Here is an 11,522-nt window from a genome sequence, read left to right on the forward strand (position 1 = left end):
AATATATGACAGGTGCACTGTTGCCATTCAGTATACATACATTATTACAATTGTTATTATGTGGAAGAATCCTAAAATTTCGGATTGGTAATAATGTTACCTTGAATGGTTGAAAATAAAAATTGAAAGATGACTAGGAAGACCATAATGATTTTTAGTTCTGCTGGTCAACAGTAAAATCACAATATAGATCTAAAAATGGATCTTTCACTGAAAAAGTTGTTTCTGGATGATACTGTAAATTCAGAAATTATTGCATGCAGTTTAATAAATGCAATTCTTTCATTTTAAATTTTAATTTTTGAGATGATAAGAAAAAGAGTGCACACGCTGAAATGTCTCGTCTGCTTTACTGACCATTAATTTTGTCTTGATAGTCATAAATATAAAAGCTGTAATACTAGTATCACAAATATAAGTATTGTAAATATATTCTTAACATGATCCAAGAAAAGAAGGTCAAAGTCAGTTACACTTACAATAATTCCATACACAAAATATAGTTGACCTATTGCCTATGGTTTCTTAAAAACAAACTTAAACAGGAAAAGTTAAAATGGAACAATGAACCATAAAAATGAGTTTACGCCTTCAAGGTCAGATGATTCATGCCTGACAGACATTTACACCTTACAACCAACCTAATGTATGTTTTTCATTGACCAATGAACCAAGAAAATGAGGTCAAGGTCAGATGAACCATGCTAGGCAGGCATGTACAGCTAACAATTCTTCCATACAACAAATATAGTTGACCTATTGCTTATAGTTTAAGAAAAACAGACCAAAACACAAAAACTTAAAACTGAGCAATGAACCTTGAAAATGAGGTCAAGGTAAATAATCAAAGCACTGTAAGCGCTGTAGGCAGTTAACCAAAAACCTAGGCAAACGTAATTATGAAAACTGTGGCAATGTTGCTTCAATTTTTTTTTAAGATTTGAAAGAACAAACATTAAACATTCGTATATTGTACATTTATGTTCATTAAATGAATTGATTATTAAGGCAAATTAATTAATATTTCATCAAGGTTTTCAAAAGCAACTCGTATATCAATGTAAATGACTCACATCTTCACCCCCAAGTGCATGATGTTACTCCAAGTTTGGAATAAAATGACAGGCGATTATAAAACAGTTGGTCAATTATTCTCGGGCTTTACACTGCTTGAAAGATTTATATGTTTTCTTTAAAATGAGCCATAAATGAAAATTATTATAGGCCCAGAAATAATTTAATAAACAATAAAAGTAAATTCAATAATCTAGACTCATTTTTTGAATAAATTTTTTTTTATAATTAACAAGAAATAATTGTAACAAAATGCCGTTACGGTCGATTGATTGATTGATTGTTGGTTGCTTAACGTCCAGTGGCAAATATTTCATGCATATTCAGGACGAGAACAAGTTAACAATAAATACAATAGGTAGGTTCTGTAATAGGGGCTTCCGGGATGAAGGTCGGAGAAATTTAGACTGCCACGGGAAATGAGGGTATATTGGATAGGGACAGAAATTTAGCCTTACAACAGGTCACCTACGGACCCCTCAAAGAGTTGTTGCAAGGGTTCTTAACGTGCAAAGAGCGTGGCACTCTCTTTACACGAGGCATCGGATTTAACGTCCCCATTCTGACCGGACATGGCTGCAAATTTGTACATCCCGCACAGCCAAACGGACGCCCCACTTTAGCACGGGTTTTACTGCCGGTCGGAGGAAGACCAATGGTGACCATACTTCTATGCCCCAGTCACCCTTGGGGGGCGTTACGGTCGAAGTCTCCCAAACAAAGCCCCCATAATTCGTCATTCCCATGGTGTCCTGACATTGGGCAAAGTCCAGTTCATATTGGTTTGGTCTAGTAAAGTGATATGCATATGTGACACCAAGGAGATTGACCCTGTATGTCATTCAAATCTTTTTGAAATGATGAACAGGAATAGATATGGTTTAGGTGTGGGTATCTCGACCGTTTACAAGTTCTCAAACAGGAGGGGGTGGGTGACCCCAGGGACTCACCCTATATTTCATTTGATTTGTTATATTGTCCCATACATGAATACATATGGTTTAGAGGTGGGGATCTCGACCATTTCCAAGTTCTCAAACAGGAGGGGGTGGGGTGACCCCCGGGACTCTCCCTATATTTCATTTGATTTGTTATATTGTCCCATACATGAATACATATGGTTTAGGGGTGGGGATCTCGACCATTTCAAAGTTCTCAAACAGGAGGGGATGGGGTGACCCCAGGGACTCCCCAAATATTTCTTTTGATTTGTTTTATTGTCCCATACATGAATATATATGGTTTAGGGGTGGGGATGTCGACCATTTCCAAGTTCTCAAACAGGAGGGGTGTGGTGACCCGAGGAACTCCCCATATATTTCATTTGATTTGTGATATTGTCCCATACCTGAATATATATGGTTTAGGGGTGGGGATCTTGACTGTTTACAAGTCTCAAACAGGAGGGGCGTGGTTGTCCCCAGGGACTCCCCCTATATTTCATTTGATTTGTTTTATTGTCCCATACATGAATATATATGGTTTAGGGGTGGGGATCTCAACCATTTCCAAGTTCTCAAACAGGAGGGGTTGGGGCGACCCCAGGGACTCCCAATATATTTCATTTGATTTGTTATATTGTCCCATACATGAATATATATAGTTTAGGGGTAGGGATCTCGACCGTTTACAAGTTCTCAAACAGGAGGGGGCGCGGTGACCCCAGGGACTCACTCTATATTTCATTTTTGATTGGTTTTATTGTCCCATACATGAATATATATATTTAGGGGTGGGGATCTTGACCATTTCCAAGTTCTCAAACAGGAGGGGTGGGACGACACTGGGGACTCCCCCAAATTATTTTCATTGATTTCTTTTATTGTCCCATTCCAGTATATATATTGTTTAGGGGTGGGATCGCGACGGTTTACAAGATAAAAGTACATTTTCAAATTGAAGGGGGTAAGGATGACCCCCAGGGACTCACCTTATATTTTGGTTGATTTTTTGTATTGTCCTGTTCTCATTACTGAAGACTGCATGTGTCTATCACCTACTGTTTTCGAGAAATAGTCATTTGAAAATTTAAAAAAATAAAATCCCATAGGGTTCTATAGTAAACCCCTCCCTTCTTCAGGCCCCTCCAAATACCCCTAAATAGACCCTAATGCACAAACAAAAGATAAATGGCTCCGCTAGACATGTTAGTCTAATATTTTATGAAACCCTAAGTAAATCTGACAAACGGTCAAAGTTGTCTTCTTAGACGGTTTGAGTGGATTCGGTCCGACTTGTCTCGGGGACGAGTTGTCCACAATACTTAAAACATCCCATCAACGTCGATTTCTGCATCTGTTTTCATGACCTCGTTTCATTCATAAATAACAACAACCTTATTTGGCAAGATAAGTTAGAAATTACCACCCACTTATATAACTTTATTTCCTCTATCATAGAGATTTGTTGTACATGAACAATATTCCTGCGCATTTTGCCATTTGGGAAATATAAACGACTTGTAATTACCGATTTTTGGCAATGAAATATTTCATACAATTGTTCTTTGACATCGTAGCCAAAAGCACAGGGGATAATAAACTACGTACGGATTTCTATTGAGCACTACTTCCTATGTGCAACTTCAAAAGTTTTGGGTAGTTCGACGATCATTTAAGGTTTTTCTGGTCATATTTTTTGTATTCCAGAAATAAAAGTATTAAAAAAATGTCCAATTAGTTATAAATAACATAATAGCCAGCTAGATAATAACATTGGCACGTATTTCAGCATTTATTGGGTAGAACACAAATCTAGGGTGCTCGCATAAGGCAGCTTAACTGCCTAAAAACCTGCGTGACTGACAAATAGATCATAAAATATTTCCATACACCAAATATAGTTGAACTATTGCATATAGTATTAGATTGATTGATTGTTGGTTGCTTAACGTCCAGTGGCAAATATTTCATGCATATTCAGGACGAGAACAAATTAACAATAAATACAATAGGTAGGCCCATTAATAGGGGCGTCCGGGATTAAGGTCAGAGAAATTTAGACTGCCACAGGAAATGAGGGTTTATTGGATAGGGACAGAAATTTAGCCTTACAACAGGTCACCTACGGACCCCCTCAAAGAGTTGTTGCAAGGGTTCTTTAAGTGCAAAGAGCGTGGCACTCCCTTTACATGAGACATCGGATTTAACGTCCCCATTCTGACCGGACGTGGCTGCAAATTTTTACATCCCGCACAGCCAAACGGACGCCCCACTTTAGCAAGGGTTTTATTGCCGGTCGGAGGAAGACCAATGGTGACCATACTTCTTTCCTCCAGTCACCCTTGGGGGCATATAGTATTAGAAAAAAAGACCAAAACTCAAAAACTTAACTTTGACCACTGAACCATGAAAATGAGGTCAAGGTCAGATGACACCTGCCAGCTAGACATGTACACCTTACAATCATTCCATACACCAAATATAGTAGACCTATTGCATACAGTATAAGAAAAACAGACCAAAACACAAAAACTTAACTAAAACCACTGAACCATGAAAATGAGGTCAAGGTCAGATAACACCTGCCAGTTGGACAGTCTTTCCATACACCGAATATACTAGACCTATTGCTTATAGTATCTGAGATATGGACTTGACAACCAAAACTTAAACTTGTTCACTGATCCATGAAATGAGGTCGAGGTCAAGTGAAAACTGTCTGACTGGCATGAGGACCTTGCAAGGTACGCACATACCAAATATAGGTATCCTATTACTTATAATAAGAGAGAATTTAACATTACAAAAAATCTTAACTTTTTTTTCAAGTAGTCACTGAACCATGAAAATGAGGTCAAGGACATTGGACATGTGACTGACGGAAACATGAGGCATCCATATACAAAGTATAAAGCATCCAGACCTTCCACCTTCTAAAATATAAAGCTTTTAAGAAGTGAGCTAACGCCGCCGCCGGATCGCTATCCCTATGTTGAGCTTTCTGCGACAAAAGTCGCAGGCTCGACAAAAAGGAGTTCTTAATTAAGAAATAGACTATAAACAAATAAAGTTCAATTTCTTCTCAATGTCGTATTTGAAATTTATGAAAATCGATAGAGAGATTACATCAATAGCTATAAATAATTCACCAAAGTTTCATGCGAACTGCTTAAAGCATTTTTGAGTGGTTGTCCAAAAACTGGAAAATCCCCCCTTTTTTAATGAATAAAACCCCATAACTCAGAAATGTAAAATCTAAAATTTATAATATTCTAAAGGGAGCTTACGAATTGATAATTTAGTCTTAGTTGCAAGATTTTTTTATCAGTTGTTAGTGGCTTTGAACTAGCTGTCAGTAAATGCGAGTACTCTCAGATCTGTACTTAGTGTCTTTTTGTTGTTTGGATGTACAACTACCCGGCCACGTCCACTTGTATTTGTATTTATCCATCTGATGAGTTAAGCCTCTTTCAACTGATTTTTATAGTTCGTTCTTATATTGTACTGTTACACCACTGTTCCAGGTTAGGGGGTGGGTTGGGATCCTGCTAACATGTTTAACCCGCCACATTCTGTATGTACATGTATGAGCCTGTCCCAAGTCAGGAGCCTGTAATTCAGTGGTTGTCGTTTGTTAATGTGTTGCATATTTGTTATTCGTTCATTTTTTGTACATAAATTAGGCCGTTAGTTTTCTTGTTTGAATTGTTTTACATCGTCATTTCATGGCCTTTAATAGCTCACTGTGCGGTATGTGCTTTGCTCATTGTTGAAGGCCGTACTGTGACCTATAGCTGTTAATTTCTGTGTCATTTGGTCTCTTGTGGAGAGTTGTCTCATTGGCAATCATACCACATCTTCTTTTTTATATTTACATCAACAGATATAAACAATTCACAAAAGTCAAACTTAGTTGTAAGATCTCTGAAATTTTTTACACGGTACAAGTTTTTCTAATTGTTGGAGATTGTACGGTGACAGTAACACCTGTAACTGCTTAACCCATTTCTTATGCACTTTGGTTCGATAAACTCACTGAATATCATACCACATCTCCTTATTTTTATATGCATTACAATTAACATGTGCATGTAATTGTAAATAATATTTATATATATATATATATCAGAACAAACTTCATTGCGTCACTTTTATTTATGCATCCTTTGGCACAATACAAGTTCTAAAATTACACAACATAAAACAACTAAATGTTATTTCAGATGAAAGTTTTGTTTCAGTTCCATTCATAGGATTTATTAGAATTTTGTATGTTTTGCCAAGTCCAATAATTAGCTCTATGTGCACGTGTTAATTGGAGACTTTTCTATCCCGTATAAGAGTTTTGGAACTAATTCTGTTTCTTTTTTTTTAAAAAAGTGAGCAAACAAATCTTGCACATTTAAACCTCTGTCTGCCATCACACTGTCACCTGGATCACATAATTGAACTATTCTACATCTTTCAACTATTTCACAGTCACTGGTACAACCAACATATGCATTAGAGACATAGTTGACTAAACCACTAAACCACCAGGTGTCGAACATACAAGTATTTTCAGTGTTTCTGTTTTTATATGATGAAAAGTTTGCCTGAGCTCTAGGAGCTTTAGGTTTTATCACGAGATATTCTGTGCTGTCAATAATAATCCAAGTTGTAGGAAACTTTAATTTGAAGTTGGATGGCGAAAAATACCTGACTAAACCACTAAACGGCCAAGTGTTAGCCTCACGCCACTGTTTAGACATAAAAACAATCCATGTTTACACAATATTCTTAACACTAGTTTCAATCTAGAATCTAGACAGTTCAAAGTTGGTTGTATAATGCCTCAATTTCATCAAAGTCATAAAAAAACTGATTTTCAAATGACACCCTATCAATTTGAAAATATATGTATCTCAAACAATGTGCTGCTGGACCAAGTGTGGTCAAAACAAATAAAAATTTAGTATACAACTCTAAACCGGTATAAAAATGCATGGCTGTGCCACGTGTCTTCATTTGAAAATTCTCTGCTGAAAATATAGGCATTGATGGTGTTTGCGTAATTCCATCTGTGAAGCTCAACATTAGCTCGGCAGTTGGTGGTGGACAGTCATTAATCCTGTCTGCAGTATGAATGACTTCTTCAGGAAAACCAACTTTACAATCAAAGCTTTCCTCTAGATTTCTATTACAATATTCATCAAGTTTAGTTCTTTTGTTTTCACAGGAAACTGCCCTGATTTTTCTTTTTTGCGGACAATTCAGTCTCTTGCTTGGTCCAGGAAAATAGGCTGGGAATGGCAGTAGACTTAAGTCTCTGTATGGTGGGTTTGCGCCCTGAAAAAGATTATAAAACATTAGTTTTTTGATAATTAAATGAACTTCCATTTGCAATGCATACTTTGTACTACCTGGCAAAATATTAACTAGATTTATTCATTACAATCTGGATAAAACTATGTTAGCCTGATTCAATGTACATCAAAATGTATGTTATATAAATCCAAAGGACAAACAATGAGAGACGTATGCAACAAATATACATTGTTTGTACCTAAATAACTATAATATAGATGAGAGCGTCATTGTTTTGTTCCTGTTAACATTGTCATTGATATTTTTTAAGAAAGTCTATGAGGCATAGCTTATGCATTCCTGTCATTACTACATTAGCATAATTACTGCTAAAATAATTCTCAGTATGATATACCTCTTGTAAGAAATCATTATAATTGTAGCAAGCACCAAAAAATCTCAAACAGATCACATTGAATCGTAATCCAAAAAATTATGACGTCTTGAATTAACCACCCCCTTTTATTCTAAAACGATAATTGCGGTTGTAAAGACTTTGGTTTATTCGCATGGCGATTACATATATAACTATTTATTTTAAAAAGAAAATAGAGTTTTACCATGAATAGTTTCCTGCACGTAGTCTTTTTCAGTAAAATGTGCCTTGCAAACAACATCTGATTGAGATGGACTCCACGATTTCATCGTGTTCTCGTCCAATCTGCGTATGGGCCATGCGATTTTTTAAGAGGAGGATCCAACTTTTCTTCTTTTTAAGTCTTTTGGAAATGCATGTCCTCCTCTTAAATGACATCCAGGTACACAACAACAAGTACTTGGCATCGTTAATTAAAAATGCAACTGTAATAGTTGCACAGTGCAGAAACCGGAAGTTGAAGAACAGGATCGGCTACCACGGCGCCACCTATTCAGGAACGATAATATGCCACTTTACATAACTGCGAAATAACAATAACGTTAGACGGGTTCGCGTGCATAAACAGAAATGCGCTTTAAATTGTATAATATAATTCATGTTCAGTCGACCTTTAATTATTATATCAACGACTGAAATGATTTATAAACATCTAGATTGCAGATAACACTCGAAGTGAACCCGACCTCTTTCCACACGGAATTCAAATAATTCTAGTTTGTCAATCGGTTGACTGCTTATAATGTAAAATACAAATATATCAAAAGTTTTTAAAACTAACAAAACACAATGATCGTTTCTCTATTTCCCAATGTAAATAAAATGAAACAAAAAACATTTTATATCACAATAAGAAGAGGAGAGAATCAACATTTTCCGGATCTACTTGGAGCCTAATGACCCCCCACGTAGATAAGTTGGATATCGCGGAAAGAAAGATTAACACGGCAACCAGAAAGGCATTAAAGCACTGCCTTTAAAAATTAGCCTGCAATCATCATTTCAATCTTAGCTGTCTATTATATAAAAAAAATAAAGATGTTCTGAAACATACATGAATCACCCCCTGCCTGGTTCTTACAAATAGCTGTACTTAATTAATATTTAAAATTCAAGATGACAGAAGTGACATAAATACTTGACTGCAAGGAAAATGTCACATGATTACCGATTGATGGAACTACGAGATATAAATATTTGACTGCAAGGAAAATGTCACAGGATTGCCGATAGATAGATTGGTTTTTTTTATTAACCTCTAGTGGGGAAAATGTTAAGCCTGTTCAGGACGTGAAAAAATTTACAACAAATACAAAAGGGGATCGAAAGTGATGATAGGCGAGATATTTGGAATGCCACTGGAAGATGAGGGTAAATTGGATAGGGACAAACATTTAGCCTTGCAACATATTACCTACAAATCCCTCGTACAGTTGTTTCAACATTTAAAATTGTAACATGTTACCTACAGATCCCTCATAAATTTGTTTTAGGGGTTCCTATCGTGCAGAGAGGGTAGCATTCTCTCTACACAACATATCGGATTTTACTTTGACATTCTGACCAGACGTAGCTGAGTATTAATACATTCGTCTCACCCAAACAGACGCCCCACGTAGAAGAGAGTTTTACTGCTAGTCAAAAGGAAGACAAAGTTTTACCATATTTCAATATTCCTGTCAACCTTTGGATTGATTGATTGTTGGTTGCTTAACGTCCAGTGGCAAATATTTCATGCATATTCAGGACGAGAACAAATTAACAATAAATACAATAGGTAGGTCCTGTATTGTAGGCCGTCCGAGGAGGTCGGGGAAATTTAGACTGCCTCTGGAAAATGAGGGTAAATTGGATAGGGACAGAAATTTTGCCTTGCAACAGGTCCTCTACGGACCCCTCAAAGAGTTGTTGCAAGGAATCTTAACGTGCAGAGAGCGTGGCACTCTCTCTACACGAGGCATCGGATTTAACGTCCCCATTCTGAGCGGACGTGGCTGCGTACTTGTACATCCCGCACAACCAAACGGACGCCCCACTTTGGCAAGGGTTCTACTGCCGGTCGGAAGAAGACCTGTAGTGACCATATTTCTATTTCCCAGTCACCCTTTGGGATGTCAACCTTTGGATTCTATGGGATGAAATAATCAATATTGTCCGTCCCGATTGATTGTTGGTTGTTTAACGTCTATAGATTCAATAGGTAGGTACTGTAATGGAGGCCATTTGGGATGAAGGTGGGGGAAATTAAGACTGCCATGGGAAAATGAGGGTATATTGGAATGGGTCAGAAATTTAGCCTTGAAACAGGCCACCTACGGATACCTTCAAAGAGTTGTTGCACGAATCTTGACGTACGACGAGCGTGGCACTCTCTTTAAACAAGGCATCGGATTTAACGTCCCCATTTTGACCGGACGTGGCTGCGAGCTTGTGCATCCCGCACATCTAAACGGACGCCACACTTTGGCAAAGGTTTTACTGTGGGTCGGAGATGCACCAATGGTGACCATATTTCTATTCCCGAGTCACCATGGGGTTTGCCGGTTCTGAATGCAATAAATAAATTATGAAATGATAATTTTAGGATTTTAGAGGTCAGAAAACTTACCTCATGATTAACCAGCTATTTATTCAAGCAGGCTAACATTTAATCTTATCGTCAAAGATATTCATGAAGATATACTAGACCACACATTACTTTTCTAAGGCAAAATCAAAGAATTACAGCAGGTATGCTAGCAATGGTAAAACGATAGCAACAATTATTCGTTTCAATGTACATTCCCATTATGAGTGTACCTTGTCTTCAAACAGACCACCTAAGGACCCCTCAAATGTTTGTTGAAAACTTTCTTAACGTCCTTTACGGATTTAATGTCCCCTATCTGACCGGACGTGGCTTCATACTTGTTCGGGATATTTGTGCATCCCGCACAGTCAAACGGACGCCCCACTTGTGCAAAAACGCAAGAATGTTATATATTTTCATCGTATAGTCGTTTTGCATAGAAAAAATAATTGAAGGCCAGAGCGTTTCATTCCATGCAGAAAAATGTTTACCCTTCAAGTGTTTTTTGTAAGTAATTTTATTTTCCATATCATTTTGAAAACTGTTGTAGATTGAGAAAAAACTTATACAAAAAGTGTCCACCAAGACAACATCTACAATTCTGTCAAACGAGGACCTGAATTTGAAATGTTAACCCACATTTTTGCTCGTCAACTTTGTACTTTATTTGGCAGTTTAACTTTTTAATTCGATATTCACTGATAAGTCTTTTACGGACGAAAAACGCGTCTTGCGTACAAAATGTTAATCCTGGTATATATTATGAATATATCCAAGAGGGATTTATGTCTTCGATGATTATTTTTTCTTTTAAAAATCCACTAACCTCCTCATTTAAATGTTTGTTTCATATAACAGAAAATTTATGGAAACTGTTGCTAAGTTGAATTATTGCAAATTATTTAGACTAATCACTATAAATACACAAAATTAAGTAGGAAATCGCATGATTTCACATTAAGGTAAGGGTTTTCTTCTAAGTATATATCACTTTTTTTGCGAATCCACGCCCATCAAAAATGTCAAAATGGAAATAAGGCATCATGAGTAAAATGACAAATCAAATACCTATTCTGGTATCTAAACACCCCAAAAAGGGATGTTATGAATTAAAACGCACACACTTCGTCCCGATCAGTTAATTTGGGAAAATGACCTTTCCCCTTGTCAGAAACTTTACATTCAAAATTTATTCGCAGTCATCAGTATATCAATT

General features: G+C 36.8%; 1 long non-coding RNA gene across 1 annotated transcript; it reads right to left on the reverse strand.

The window, feature by feature from the left end:
* Positions 1-6,151: 6,151 nt before the first annotated feature.
* LOC127722473 (uncharacterized) lies at positions 6,152-8,027 on the reverse strand. The gene is made up of 2 exons (XR_007991754.1): positions 7,922-8,027; positions 6,152-7,343 (listed from the first exon to the last, which is right to left on the reverse strand). It is a non-coding gene; the product is annotated as an uncharacterized LOC127722473 (long non-coding RNA).
* Between the last annotated feature and the right edge of the window lie 3,495 nt (positions 8,028-11,522).

Source organism: Mytilus californianus, unplaced genomic scaffold (assembly GCF_021869535.1).
Source record: "Mytilus californianus isolate M0D057914Y unplaced genomic scaffold, xbMytCali1.0.p SCAF_12, whole genome shotgun sequence".
NCBI classification, from domain to species: Eukaryota; Metazoa; Mollusca; class Bivalvia; order Mytilida; family Mytilidae; genus Mytilus; species Mytilus californianus.